General features: G+C 44.4%; 1 long non-coding RNA gene across 1 annotated transcript; it reads left to right on the top strand.

Annotated features, from left to right (window-relative positions):
• Window positions 1-14,621: 14,621 nt before the first annotated feature.
• LOC109615796 lies at window positions 14,622-15,681 on the top strand. Its single transcript, XR_002196792.2, has 3 exons — window positions 14,622-14,712; window positions 15,057-15,145; window positions 15,260-15,681. It is a non-coding gene; the product is annotated as an uncharacterized LOC109615796 (long non-coding RNA).
• Window positions 15,682-16,021: the final 340 nt, after the last annotated feature.

Genomic DNA, 16,021 nt, shown 5'->3' with positions numbered 1-16,021 from the left:
GATGGCTGTTCTGCTCGTCAGGCCCTTACAGACCACCTGCTCAGACCTCCGGCTGCCAAGGCTTTAATGGGGGGGGGTTCAAAATGTCAACCGGTGGACGACGGCTAGTTTCCCGGACCAAAAAAAAACGGCCTCCAAAACACACCTCAGATCTTTACGACCCAGCTAATTTACGCTGAAAATCATGGCCATTAAAAGAGCTCCTCTGACCCACCAGGGAGGTAAAAATCATTCATTACGGCTGGCGGCCGGGCGCTAGGTGAGAGGTGTTTCTGTGGCACTGCCGTATCCAGGCACTCTTACAAATTGAGGCGGTCATGCCGTCCGCCGCTGGAAGCCTGTGCGCGACCGTTAATCACCGCGCGGCGGCTTTTAAGTGCGGGCCAATCGCAGCCATCTGCCGCTGCTGCGGAGGTGCGACTTTACGAAATGATTACTGCACTGGCTTTCGGAGTGTGTTTGGTAGGGCTGAAAATAAACAGAGCGGAGAGGGGCGGGCCAGGGGGGGGGGGGGGGCATGGTGTAACGGGGGAGGGGGAGCGGGGTAAAACGGGGGGAGCGGGGTGAAACGGAAGGCTGCCCGGGCTGAGATTTATGAGTGACGATCATGACATGGCTGCGGTTCAGATATAACCCTCTCTGTTCCTCTCCATCGCTCTCTCCCTCCCTTTCTCCCTCTATCTTGGTCTATCTTGGACTCCCTCCCTCTCTCCATCTCTCTCTCCATCTCTCTCTCCTTCTCTGGCCTTCTGTTCGACCATTTATCATTCATCTCTCTATTTCTCTTCTCTCACATCTCTCTCGTCGCTCTTTCCTTCTCTCGTCTTTCTCTCTGTCCCTCTCTCTTTCCTTCTCTCGTCTTTCTCTCTGTCCCCCTCTCTTTCTTTTTCTCTCATAGCAGCTGCCCCAGTCCACCTGTCCACAACGCAGCCTGTACCAAGGCCTGATCTAGCAGGAGTTAAAGGGACAGTCCAGTCATACCGTATTCATCTTAACACTACCTGGATTGTATTCTGTGGATACACAGAGTCAGCTGTGCTCACTGATGTGCGTTTCTGATTGGTCGGTACAGCCCGGTATCATCATTGTCGGATGGGTGAAAACGTTCGGATCAGGATCGGTCCCATGAAACCCACGCATCGTAGCTTTAATTCACTAATGAACTGATCCATATTGTCCCCATACTCTCTCTCTCCTCTCTCTTTCTCTCCTCTCTCTCTCCTCTCTTTTCTTCTTTTTCTTTCTTTTTATGTCCCTCATTTTTGGAGTTGTGTGTATGTTTGTGTGCCTATGTGTGTGTGTGTGTGTGTGTATGTATATGTATGTGTGTGCACCCAAATGTATCGCATTATGCTTTAACCCCCACGCGGAATGATTCTTCTGTCTGGCGTCGTCCTAACAGAGTCTGAAGAGGAGGACTAGCGGGGCTGTTCCCGCTGCCAAATTTGGGCCGTTCCCACTGTCTGATTTAGGGCCCTCCGTTCGGCTGGTTGGAATCATCCTAATGCATCCCAAATGCAACGCTGCACCCTCGGCTTTTGATGAAGATCCATGGCTGTGGTTTAAACGTAGTGTACTATGAAAGGACTTTGGGACAAAGGAACAGAACCCTTTTCCAAACAGGAAGTCCAGTGGAGAAGAAAGGGCAGGCTGGCCTGACTTGGGATTTTCAAGAATGCTCCAGACAGCTGCTGTCATCAGGCACTGGGGGTGGGTAGGGTGTGTGTGTGTGTGTTTATGCATTTGTGTGTGCATGTGTTTGTAAGTATGTGAGAGCGTGTGTGTGTGTGTGTGTGTGTCTGCGTTAATGCATTTTGTGTGTGCACGTGTTTGTGTGTATGTGAGAGTGTGTACGTGTATGTGTGTATTTATGTATTTGTGAGTCCATGTGTTTGTGTGTGAGAGCACATGGGCGTGTGTGTCTGTGTGTGTGTCAACTCTACTGCACCATAAAAAAAGTCTAAGTTCCAGATGGGATCTCACTTAGCATTAGAAAATAAATAATAAATTGCTCAGGGTTAGTTTGGAGCAGGGACTTATTTTTGCATATCAGTGCATTTAGGTGATTTACAGCCAGTGGCTGATGTGTTGATGTAACTGGTGCTGCAGAGAAAATGGTCGACTGCAGGGGAAGTGTGAGATTTAGCAGCTTTGGTTTGGGCGTTGTGGTAGAGCACTTAGCAGTTTTGGCTTGGGTTGTGTGGTAGAGCACTTAGCAGCGTTGGCTTGGGCGTTGTGGTAGAGCACTTAGCAGCTTTGGCTTGGGCGTTGTGGTAGAGCACTTAGCAGCTTTGGCTTGGGTTGTGTGGTAGAGCACTTAGCAACTTTGGTTTGGGTTGTGTGGTAGAGCACTTAGCAGCGTTGGCTTGGGTTGTGTGATAGAGCACTTAGCAGCTTTGGCTTGGGTTGTGTGGTAGAGCACTTAGCAGCGTTGGCTTGGGTTGTGTGGTAGAGCACTTAGCAGCTTTGGCTTGGGTTGTGTGGTAGAGCACTTAGCAGCGTTGGCTTGGGTTGTGTGGTAGAGCACTTAGCAGCTTTGGCTTGGTTTGTGTGGTAGAGCACTTAGCAGCGTTGGCTTGGGGGTGTGATTGAGCACTTAGCAGCGTTGGCTTGGGGGTGTAGTAGAGCACTTTGCAGCGTTGGCTTGGGCGGTGTGGTAGAACACTTAGCACTTAGCCAAACAGACAGATTTTCCATCTATTATTGTCAGTTTCACACCACAATTCACCTTTGCTCTTTTGCATGAGGAGTCTATTTCTCATGATCATTAGCAGTCGGGTGGGTTTTTATTATTAGCGGTCGGGTGGGTTTTTATTCCTTGGATTAGTTGGGATTCTCAATGGTGTTGAGGTTCTGGTAGGCTCATGATGTGAGTTTTATTTTACATGCTATAAAACTACGTAGTACATTTGCATGTCGGTCATTAAGCAGATGCTCCCAACCAGTAAATCTTTCTATAAAAAGTAGCTCTAGAGTAGAGTGTTTTGGCAGGTGTAACGTGTGTCCGTGCATGTGAATGGAGCTGTGTATTTCTTACCTAACTATATGAAACTTTGGTTAAATCAGAAGCTGATGAGAACTTTTGTGGTACAGTTAGAATTAGGGTTAGGCTTTAGTGGTTAGGTTTAGGGTCAGACATTGGGGTTAGCTCAAGTTTGGGGATAAATGTTGTAATATTGATGTTAAGGTTAGGGTTGGGTTGATGTTAAGGTTAAGGTTTGTGAAGGTTTGTCCCCATTTAAATAGTTAAAAAATAGTTCAATATTTTGTTAAAACATGTTCCCAACTGTGTGTGAACATATAAAAAGTCCAAAGGCCAGCCAACAATCATGCAGGCATATTAATGGTACTACACACAGAACAACGTATCTGAATATAGGCAACAGATCATCAAGCTGATCAAACATGTGACCGGTAAGGTTTCTGATCAAATCAGACTTCGAGCAAGTTTGTTCAGACTTCGAGCAAGTTTGTCTTAGTTTTCCCTTTAAGTCCCTCTAGATAGGGACATTTGCACTTGATTGTAAAAAATGAGCTGGGATTTGAATAATACCATTATAAAAAGTATAATGTAGGAACTGTATATTATTATATATTATAATCTTGGTCATATAGCTATAATATGTTATCATTCCAATACATATGATATTAAAATATTTCTATAATAAATATAATTATAATTTGCATATATAGTTTTCTGTATGATATAAAGACACAAATATAGTACTATATATTATTGTAATATGTATGATATAGCAACTCCTACACTGTATAATATTATATAGCATTATAATATCTATCATATAGTAATAATTAATATTATTCACCATTATAAAACGTATGATATAGTAATTAATACATCACATTTAATTTAATTAAAATACTTTGTTATTGTAATTATTATATTATTATTACCATGTGACATTTAGCAGAGGTTTTTATCCAAATGCATGAATATGACAGGACTCAGGAAGAGGCAGAGTTAGGAAGCAATCTTTCTTCATAACATAAAGCAGCCTTTTTTACCAATGTTTATTCCAACATTTGATCCCTAACAGTAGGAAATCCTGTAGTTTTAGAGGCTACACACATTTATAAGTGTTCACCACCCTGTGACCTCAAGACATTTCATTGTGTTATAAAAAACTATGTCACTGATCCACACTGTATAACCAGCTGAAAAAACGAATATACACAGTGGATATAAAAAGCCTTCACACCCCTGTTAAAATGCCAGGTTCTTGTGATGTAAAAGAATGAGACAAAGATAAATCATGTCAGAACGTTTTCCACCTGTAACGTGAACAATTCAAATAAAAAACAAACTGACATCTTTGAAGGGGGAAATAAAAAATAAAAACTCACAATAACCTGGTTGCATAAGTGTGCACACCCTTAAACTAATACTTTGTTGAAGCACCTTTTGATTTTATTACAGCACATCTTGACGCAGCAATATTTGTCCACTCTTCTTTGCAAAAGTGAGATCACCCCACAGATTCTCAATTGGATTCAGGTCTGTGCTATGGCTGGGCCATTCCAAAACGTTAATCTACTTCTGGTGAAGCCATGCTGTTGTGGATTTGGATGTTTGCTTTGGGTTGTTGTCGTGCTGAAAGATGAACTTCCCCTTAATCTTCAGCTTTGTAATGGACGGCTGAAGGTTTTGTGCCAAAATTGCCTGGTATTTGGAGCTGTTCATAATTCCCTACACCCTGACTAAGGCCCCGGTTTCAGCTGAAGAAAAACAGCCCCAAAGCATGATGCTGCCACCACCATGCTTCACAGTGGGTATGGTGGTCTTTGGGTGATGTGCAGTGTTGTTTTTGCGCCAAATATACCTTTTAGAATTATGGCCAAAAAGTTCAACCTTGGTTTCATCAGACTATAACACATTTTCCCACGTGCTTTTGGGAGACTTGATGTTTGTTTTTGCAAACTTCAGCCAGGCTTGGATGTTTTTCTTTGTAAGAAAAGGCTTCTGTCTTGCCACCCAATTTTGGAGGGACGTCCAGTTCTTGGTAATGTCTTTGTTGTGACATATGTTCTCCACTTGATGATGACAGTCTTCATTGTGTTCTATGGTATATATAATGCTTTGGAAATTATTTTGTACCCTTCTCCTGACTGATATCTTTCAACAGTGAGATCCCTCTGATACTTTGGAAGCTCTCTGCGGACCATGGCTTTTGCTCTGAGATGCAACTAAGAAAATGTCAGGAAAATCCTACTAGAATACTTGAACTTTAAATGAGTCACTTTAAATGATGGCAGGTGTGTAATGACTTATATTTAACATGAGTTTGAATGTGATTGGTTAATGCTGACCACAGCTACATCCCCAGTTATAGGAGGGTGTGTACACTTATGCAACCAGGTTATTGTAAGGTTTTCATTTTTCTTCGAAGATTTCAGTTTGTGATTAAGAGATTAAGAGTGGAAAAAGTTCTGACATGATTTATCTTTGTCTCATTCTTTTACATCACAAAAATTGGGCATTTTAACAGGGGTGTGTATATTTTTATATCCACTGTGTATATATATACACAGCTCTGGAAAAGATCAAGAGATTATTGCAAAATTACTGGTCAAAATAAAAAGATGCATTGTTTATAGACCACAAATTCATTTACATTTTTCAACAACAAAATACTAATGTTCTAACTTAGGAAGAGTTCTGAAAAGAAATTTGGTGAAAAAACCTGATTTATAATCACAGCTTCCATGCGTCTTGGCATGCTCTCCACCATTGTCAGCCACATTGCTGTTGGGTGACTTTATGCCACTCCTGGTCCAAAAATTCAAGTAGCTCAGCTTTGTTTGATGGCTTGTGACCATCCATCTTCCTCTTGATCAAATTCCAGAGGTTTTCAATGGGGTTCAGTTCTGGAGATTGGGCTGGCCATGACAGGGTCTTGATCTGGTGGTCCTCCATCCACACCTTGATTGACCTGGCTGTGTGGCGTGGAGCATTCTCCTGCTGGAAAAAACAATACTCAGAGTTGGGGAACATTGTCAGAGCAGACCTTGTTCTTATGAACCTTCGTCTTTGAAATGTTCAGGATGGAAGCAACCTGACGCTCATTATATCCCTCTGCCAGTAAAGCCAGAACTGAACCCTTCTTTTCCTCACTCAAAGCTTTTCTTTTCAACTTTTTTGTCATGCTGAATAGTAATTTTTGTATTCAAATTACCTTTGAGGTACTACTGATTTTGCCATCCAGTTGGTGCTTTTGCGAGAGGATATTGATGACCACAGCAGTGTTTTTTATAATTTTTTAATTGGATTTGGTTCAGGTAATCACCTAATCAGTACCTGGTTAAGTAAAATGAGGTGTGCCTGTGTTGGAATGTAACAGTACATGTAGAGATGTCCATACATGTAGAGATGTTGAATTAAGAAGAATTAGGATATATATACACACATTTGTGCTCATAAATGTACATACCCTGCCAGAAATTGTGAAATTTAGGCATTGATTTTGAAAATATGATTTATCATGCAAGAAAACTTATTTAAGGATAGTGATCATATGAAACCATTTATTATCACATAATTCTTTGGCTCCTTTTTAAATCATAATGATAATAGAAATCACCAAAATGGCCCTGATCAAAAGTTTACATACCCTTGAATGTTTGGCCTTGTTACAGACACACAAGGTGACAAACACAGGTGAAAATGACAATTAAAGGGGAATTTCCCACACCAGTGGCTTTTCAAATTGCAATTAGTGTCTGTGTATAAATAGTTGATGTGTTTGTTAGTTCTCAAGTGGATGCACTGAGCAGGCTAGATACTGAGCCATGGGGAGCAGAAAAGGACTGTCAAAATACCTGCGTAACAAGGTAATGGAACTTTATATAGATGGAAAAGGATATAAAAAGATGTCCAAAGCACTGCAAATCCCAGTCAGTACTGTTCAATCACTTATTAAGAATTGGAAAATTCAGGGATCTCTTGATACCAAGCCAAAGAAAAACACACAGGTAACTTCATGAGAAATACAGGGTGCTCTGGAAAAATATTGTGTGGTTGTTTCAAGGAGCACAATACGACGATACTACAAAAATGAGCTGCATGGTCGAGTTGCCAGAAAGAAGCCTTTACTGTGCCAATGCCTTAAAAAAGCCTGGTTACAATAACTCCTTGACTCGCCTCACAGCTTCTGGCACACTGTAATTTGGAGTGACGAGACCAAAATAGAGCTTTATGGTCACAACCATAAGACAACCAAATACCTTGCATGACCTGGAGGCATTTTGCCAAGACGAATGGGCAGCTATACCACCTGCAAGAATATGGGGCCTCATAGACAACTATTACAAAAGACTGCACGCTGTCATTTATGCTAAAGGGGGCAATACACAGAATTAAGAACAAAGGGTATGTAGACTTTTGAACAGGGGTCAGTAAATGTTTTCTTTGTTGCCATGTTATTTTTTATGATTATGCCATGCTGTTATGACTTAGAGTTGAATATGAATCCCATAAGCAATATAAGAAATGTGTTTTGCCTGCTCACTCATGTTTTCTTTAATAATGGTACATATATTACCAATTCTCCAATGGTATGCAAACTTTTGAGCACAACTGTATGTATATATATATATATATATATATATATATATATATGTATATATATATATAAATATAGATACTGTATATTTAATAATCTGCCTTTAATCAATTCCCCATTGGTCAGTGTGGTAATCAAGTTCTGAATCTTGAATCTACCAGCTATCAGTACACCGACACCCTATGGTGTGACACGTGGTACCAGAAGTGATTCACTATCCAGTAGCCTGCTTGGTTCTGCCCCAAAATCATGTCTGCACATTTTTCCTCTCACATGACAGCCGTGAAACATAGCCCCCCTGTACACCTCCCACTGACTTAGAGAACACGCCACGCTGTCTCTCACAACGCCCTGAGTGATGACTGCCAAAGGGTCCTTAGGCAAGGCAAAGTGTGTGTATGTGTGTGTGTGTGTGTGTGTGTGGGTGTGGGTGTGTCCATCAGACAGCCTTATTGGCTGTGGTGCAGTGGTTGATTCATCGGTCCCCATTTGCATGTTTCAGTGTGAGTTGAAACATGTTCATGTGCAGCTCGTTCCGTGTTAGCGTCCTGTGACTCACCGCAGGGTTCTGCCCCAAGCTCCTGCTAGCTGACAAGGGAGGAAGACACATGACACTCCACCTGTATGTTAGTCATTCCCTGGGCTGGGGTCAAGGTTCGGCCCCGGGCTTAGATGGATGAATGGCAGGCCGCGGACTTGGTTATGCCGAATCCCCACAGGAAGGAATTATCCGGGCTGTGCTGTGCTGGGCTAGGATGTGCTAGGCTAAGCAGTGCTGTGCTAGGCTAGGATGTGCTAGGCTAAGCTGTGCTGTGCTGGGCTATGTTGTGCTGGGTTAGGATGTGCTAGGCTAAGCTTTCACTGTTTCCGGGCCCTTCCTCTGATGTTGCCCGCTGTGGAGGTCCTGGATATGGAGGTTCATTTGCAGCACCAACCTGGTGCTCCTGGTGATGGAGGCCGGTATGGAGGTCCTAGATGGAGGTCCGTTTGCAGCAGCATCCTGGTGCTCCTGGTGATGGAGGCCGGTGTGGAGGTCCTGGATGGAGGTCCGTTTGCAGCAGCATCCTGGTGCTCCTGGTGATAGAGGCCGTTATGGAGGTCCTGGATGGAGGTCAGTTTGCAGCAGCATCCTGGTGCTCCTGGTGATAGAGGCCGTTATTGAGGTCCTGGATGGAGGTCAGTTTGCAGCAGCATCCTGGTGCTCCTGGTGATGGAGGCCGGTGTGGAGGTCCTGGATATTGAGGTCCGTTTGCAGCAGCATCCTGGTGCTCCTGGTGATGGAGGCCGGTGTGGTCACACTAAGCACTGTTGCAGCTGGTCAAGAGGCTCTCCCGGGCACAGCTGCATCACCATCCAAGGATCTGTTCTGTGGACATTACAGAACGTCATACAGGCTGACACTAGTATATTTTACGGTGTTTGTGGTGCGTACCAGGGTTTTAAACGGTAACCCTCTATGCCATCTTAGCGTCGGCACTCTTCATGCGACGCATTGAGACGTGTTTAATCTTCACAGTCGTCGTGTAATTCCTCACTGACATGCCCTGTAACACCAGCCTGCTGTTTCCCCTGCCCATGTGGTCAACCTCGCCCCTCTCTCTGCTTCTACAGACATACACAGCCAAACCTCTGCTCCTAAAATCTGGTGAGCTGAGGGCACTGGTTCATAAACCAGCACCCCACATTCTGGCCCTCTTGGCCAGAGAAATCCTATTCAAACTCAGAGGCTGTTATTCCTGGTTATACCTCATTTTATTTAGTCAGGATAGGTCATCCATGAAAGAGGTGCGACTGATTTTAGGATGATTCCATGCTTTTAGGATGATTCAATGCTTTTAGAATGATTCAATGCTTTTAGGATGATTCAATGCTTTTAGGATGATTCAATGCTTTTAGAATGATTCAATGCTTTTAGGATGATTCAGTGCTTTTTGGATGATTCAGTGCTTTTAGGATGAATCAATGCTTTTTGGATGATTCAATGGTGAACATTATGAACTCTCAAGGAACACATCTTTCACCATTAATGTCTGCTATAGACCTCCCTATGCTCCTGTCTGTCTACAATATACCTCCTTCTGCTCCTGTCCGTGTGCTATAGACCTCCCTCTGCTCCTGTCTGTCTACAATAGACCTCCCTCTGCTCCTGTCTGTCTACAATATACCTCCTTCTGCTCTTGTCCGTGTGCTATAGACCTCCCTCTGCTCCTGTCTGTCTACAATAGACCTCCCTCTGCTCCTGTCCGTGTGCTATACACCTCCTACTGCTCCTTTCCGTGGGATATATACCTCCCTCTGCTCCTGTCCGTGTGCTATAGACCTCCCTCTGCAACTGTCTGTGTGCTATAGAACTCCCTCTGCTCCTGTCTGTGTGCTATAGAACTCCCTCTGCTCCTGTCTGTGAGCTATAGAACTCCCTCTGCTCCTGTCCGTGTGCTCTACACCTCCCACTGCTCCTGTCAGTGTGCTCTACACCTCCCACTGCTCCTGTTCATGTGCTGTAGAGTGTGTGCAGACCACTTTAACTGAACTATCTCTACTAAGAATGTGTTCAATTAGTCTAATTGAACTGGGATATGTTCAATCCACCAAGCTCTGCTAACTTAGATACTCTCTCTCATTCTCTCTTGAAATGTTAAGCCCCCAGCCAATTCAAGCCTAAGTGCCGGAACAAAGCTCTTTCGACTCTTTTTGGTGTCTTCATAACTAATATAAATACAGCGTATACAGCTGCAGTCTTCTGCCAAGACTACTGACCACTGGAGTATCACTGGAGTATCACTGGGCTCCGCGAGAGCAAAACCCCTCCTTGTATTAGTGTCAAAGGGCAGTTATAACCCTTTAATGAGCAGGCCTTCTGACACGACACTGATCCGGAGCTCACCTCACCTTCTCATTGGAGGATGCGTCTAATTTTATTATACACTCTTTTCTTTTAGTTCTATATAAACACGCCGCACTCGAGACGCCCGAACCAAAACCTGCCAGAGCACCTCTGTGAGACAACACGCCAGCTACTTTAGGTGTGAAATCAATCAAATCAGTTAACTGGTAAAGCAAAGCAAGATTTCACAAACAAAAGTATCAGTCAAAATAGTGGAACACTGAAAAGAGGAAATTGAAAATTCCTGATGGAGGCACAGCGCTCACATATTACAAGGCGGTGTCCAGTGATGAACGGAAAAGTGTTGAGAGCTTCAGCTGTCCACACTGCAGCCTCTGGAGCCCTGCCTAAGAGCACCCCTGGTTCCTTCTTTCATCCTATACTAGTAAATGAGGTGTGTGTTGAATGCCACACTGTTTCCTGCAGTGCATTCAGGCTTTAGGGCCATACGTCTGCATCTTCGACAAGTCCTGAATGACATCATGTCTGCTTTAGTCAAAGCAAAAAGTGGTGTGGCGCTGTTTTCATTGATTTGGATAAAGCCGTTGCCTCTTTTAACTACTGAATATATATTAATAGACTCAGCAACCCAGGGCTCTCACAGGACTGCCTAAAATGCTTTGAAACATTTACAATATAAAACATTTACAGAGTACAATGCATAAAATCTGAAGCACTGCCTGTCTACACCTCTGGCTGTATTAATGGGCTTTCCACAAGCTACAAATCTTGGGCCAATCTGGTGCTCGATGTGTATTAATCATGGTGCACGTGTTGCCCAGTAACTCCCTAATCCAGCCTTATGCTGAAGACCCCGTCCTGTAAACATCTGGCCCTGGTCTGAATACTGTGCTGACCACCTTACCACCATCCCATATACTGTAGCTTTAATAACATCCAACATGCAAAATGTCGGCTCTTTCATCAGATCCAACCTCAACCTGCCTACACCTTAAACATCCTCGCCCAGAATGGGACTGGTTTGGAGTCTGTCAACACCTTCAAATATTTGGGTTTGTGGCTTGACTATTCACTCTGATTCAGTACCCATATCACCCACATGAAGTCCGACAGTTTTTTGTTCCACAACCTGGCGTCCTCCACCCTCCCCAGGCGTCCTCCACCCTCCCCAGGCGTCCTCCACCCTCCCCAGGCGTCCTCCACCCACCCTCCCCAGGCATCCTCCACCCACCCTCCCCAGGCGTCCTCCACCCTCCCCAGGCGTCCTCCACCCACCCTCCTCAGGCATCCTCCACCCACCCTCCCCAGGCGTCCTCCACCCACCCTCCCCAGGCGTCCTCCACCCACCCTCCCCAGGCGTCCTCCACCCTCCCCAGGCGTCCTCCACCCTCCCCAGGCGTCCTCCACCCACCCTCCTCAGGCGTCCTCCACCCTCCCCAGGCGTCCTCCACCCACCCTCCTCAGGCATCCTCCACCCACCCTCCCCAGGCGTCCTCCACCCACCCTCCCCAGGCGTCCTCCACCCACCCTCCCCAGGCGTCCTCCACCCACCCTCCTTAGGCGTCCTCCACCCACCCTCCTCAGGCGTCCTCCACCCTCCCCAGGCGTCCTCCACCCACCCTCCTCAGATGTCCTCCACCCACCCTCCCCAAGACACCCTTGCGAAACGGAGGACAATCCTGTCTGTCCTTAATTAACTATGGCAACGTAGTCTTTGCGCGCTACACTGTTCATCAATAAGTGAAATGTAATTATAAATGTATCTTCCTTTAGTCGAAACTCATTTCAGTTCACTGACACAAGGAGCCTGGAGCTCAACACTTTTTGTTTTTGTGTGTGTGTTATTTTTAGCCTGCCAGGGACGGAGGAATGCTCTGACAGCGCGTAAACACCTTCATTTATCTGTTACTCACCCTTTTGAAATGAGAGAAATAAACGCGCTGAGGACAACTGCACACAGTCTTGTTATCCCAACCTGTTTTTACACTGCGTGTGTCCCACCACACAACATGCTGTCCTCTGAATGTAAAAAAACAATTGCTTTTCAGGTCTTAAGAACAAATTTGCTCTTTGCTTTAAGTTTGTCTGTTGTAGCTTGAAAGAGCCCTAATGAGAAATCCTGTCCATTAAACAGTCGGTCGCACAAACGTGGGAACTTTGTGTGTTTCCTCTAACAAGCCTGCAGCTGCACCCACACAAAGAACTTATTTTAATCTATTCGGAAAAATGCCATTAACCGTGTCCTGGGAGGGTCAGCAGTCTGAGTCTCTGCCTCCAGTGCTCACTGCTGCGGCAGAAGTTCAAATCCCAGCAGTTTTTCCTCTGTCGTTCACCACTCTCCTTGATCATGTTAATATCCTGCATCTGCATGACTGGTTCACATGTGGACTTGGTATGTACAATCATGTGTCCGTTCATTCCGCACTAGGCCCGGGACACAATGGAAAGTTCACCTCCTCCCTTTGCGCACTCATCCTCTGAAGATTTGCACACAATGAGTTTTTATGTGCGTTCGAGATTTATCATGTAAATGAATGTAGGTGGAAAAGGGAGGGCGAATTTATGTACGGTTCAGAGAAAATGTTCTGGCTTTTTTTGTTAGCACCAATATTTTTTTTTCCTTCTTCAGGCAATGGGGAGGACAGCATAAATCAGAGCCCCAACACACACACACACACACATACACACAGACCACTCCGGAGAGTAAGCCCAAACGCAGGTTAATGGAAGTTCAGCTGAAGATTTATTTTAATTGCTCCATTGTAAATTTACAAAATTAAACAAAATGTCCTCTTTGTTGAGACCAACCACTAAAATATTCCACATCTGTCTAGGAAAACTGAAAAGTGTCACAACTTTTTTTTCTGGGGTGATTTAAAGGCCTGTTGCAATACTGAGTTTTAAACGTGCAGGAGAGAAGAGAACAGGAATATTGGTACTGGAATTCATAAAGGCAAATAAAAATGTAAGGGGGATGGCAGGTTTGCAGATAGACAGACTGAGACAGACAGACATACAGAGACAGAGACAGACAGACATACAGAGACAGACACAGACACAGACAGACAGACAGAGACAGACAGACAGACAGAAACAAACAGAGACAGACAGACAGACAGACAGAGACAGACTGGTACAGACAGAGACAGACAGACAGAGACAGACAGGTAAAGACAGATACAGACAGACAAACAGACTGACAGACAACCATAGACAGACACACAGAAAGAAACAGACAGACAGACAGAGACAGACAGACAGCAGCCAAGCTGTAATCCATCTGTGACCCCAAAAATATTTAGGTCATTTGAGTTGCCAATGTTTTTAGTTTGGATCCAAATACATTATTTAAATGTCAGATATGAAATGTGTATGTGCTCTCGTGTGTAAAAGTAAGGAAATAGGAATATTTAGAGACAACTGAAAAAATTAAAGGAAAACTACTTTATATCTCAATACATCTTGACTCATCTGATTCTGTAATATCTTTATTTTCTTTCCGTCTCTCTCCATTTCGCTCCCTTTCTTCCTTCTCTTTCTTTCTGTCTAACTTTTTTCTCTCTGTCTTTTTTTGTCACTCTCAACTGCCCTCTTTCTCTCTTTCTAATGCTCTCTCTTTTTCTATCTCCCTCTCCCCTCCCATCATTATCAGCGCAGTGGGAATATGTCATCAAGATTTTGCTGTCTAACTTGAATATTCACATTCTGTCTCGAAGGGAGGGACTTCTAAACTGACCAGTTAAGTCAAGGCATTCCTTCCGAACTCATCGGTTAAGTTAAGGCATCTGGTGATATATACGTATGTTGCAAATATCATTGAATCTGGTGATTTAAGCTAAATATGTATAGAACCTATTTGAGAACGTTCCGGAAAAGGTTTCCCCCTGATCGTATTATCTTCTTCAGAGGGTATCAGAGGGACAGGGATTGACCACTGGGCCCAGATGATTTTTTTGGCATACAAAAGTGTTTGATTTTGCTAGTCACACAAATGCAATGAGAACCCTTGTGTGAGCTTGAGTAAATGGAAGGATGATGAGAAGGTATTTCGTTGCCTGGGATACGGCTCAAAAGCAAACTCTCAGCCCTCCCAAGTCCGTTAGCCACCAGACAGGGTTGTATTTTGTGTTAGAAAATATAAAATCGAATCCAATATCACGAAACAAAAATGTTCTGTTGTTTTCTTTGTTACTCAGATGAAATTGAAACTAGTGTCTTCGCCTCGGATGGTGCGGGAATTCTTTCAGAACAGGAAATGCTGATGACTGAGTTCTGAACATGAAACAGGTGTGACATCGTTGAAAACACACTGCCAGCCCAGTCGACCACCCTCTGCCCTTCATCCAGGCCAAGGAACGGCAAGTATTGGACTGACTGAAGGGCTGTTGGGAAAGACGAGCACATCCGCACACACACACACACACACACACACACACTTGGACCTGTGATTTACTGTACGTCTAATTCCTTAGTCTCAGAAGAAGTTTACAAACCTTTCATTTGCGCACGAGACGAGCATTTCATTTGTACTGCATTAGCCAAGTGAACCGACACTTGATTATCAGCGATTCGGGATAATTGTGTCTGTCTGTTGAAATGACTGCATTCCTTCTCTTGTCCTGTCATTTTAGCAATTCGGCACACAGTCTTACTCGTTCGCATTCGTCGGTTAAGTTCAAGATCGCTTGGTGGGACGTGTCTCACAGACAGCTGTGCAGCAGTAAGCCCATGTTAAATCTTGTCACATTTCCCTGCACGTCACACAGGCTTTGGTACCAGGGGGCGAAATCTTGAGCCGTAAACCTTTAGCCCAGATCTCTCTGCTCCTACTTAGATCCAAATCTGAGTACCGTGTCTCAGGTGCCTCAAGCCGCATACATCTGACCTGGCCCTTAAACACCAGGAACTGGACCACATCCGGTCAGACCGCTGACCTGGAGGCCGGGACTGACTGAGCAACACAAAAGCAGTAGGTCTCCATTGCCCCCCGGAGGAGGCAACTAAAAACATCCACGTAAACTCACATTGATGAGACGATTAAAAACAAGGTCTGTGTTATACCAACATTGTACAGATTTTACCTTCTTGTTTGTAATGGCTTGTCAAAGTAAACTGAACTGGATTACATGTTATCTTGACCCATAGATTCTTTTCAGGGCGAGGAGCCATCGAACACGAAATTTCAACATGTATCTGTTAAAAACAACACACAAAAAAACAGTTATGTCAATGTCAAATATTAACTGGACCACACGTTTCTGAAACCTTCTAGGGGCTATTTCCTCACGACAGAATCACAGGGTTAGGAGCCTTGCTCTGGGACTGATCAACAGATCACCCTGTTGGCTCAGTCTTTGTTTACTGGCCCCGTGCGCTAAGCGCTAGCTTAAATGCCGCCCACTGGCATGCATTGACTAGCGCGAATTAGCTGTGTGTGGGATGGGTTTGAGTAATGGGGATACTGCATTAACACTGCCACGGCGTGTCTGAATGATCCCAGCCTTACATCCACCAGATCCACATCAACAAGTTTGAGCCGGTCGATTTCCTGACATCAGAGTCGGACTTTAAGGAGACTAGTTTTATGCGATTGCAT

The sequence above is a fragment of the Esox lucius genome, chromosome 5 (assembly GCF_011004845.1).
Source record: "Esox lucius isolate fEsoLuc1 chromosome 5, fEsoLuc1.pri, whole genome shotgun sequence".
In the NCBI taxonomy this organism is placed as follows: domain Eukaryota; kingdom Metazoa; phylum Chordata; class Actinopteri; order Esociformes; family Esocidae; genus Esox; species Esox lucius.
Note: the sequence above shows the minus strand (reverse complement) of the source record. Positions and strands in the feature narration are given on the sequence as shown.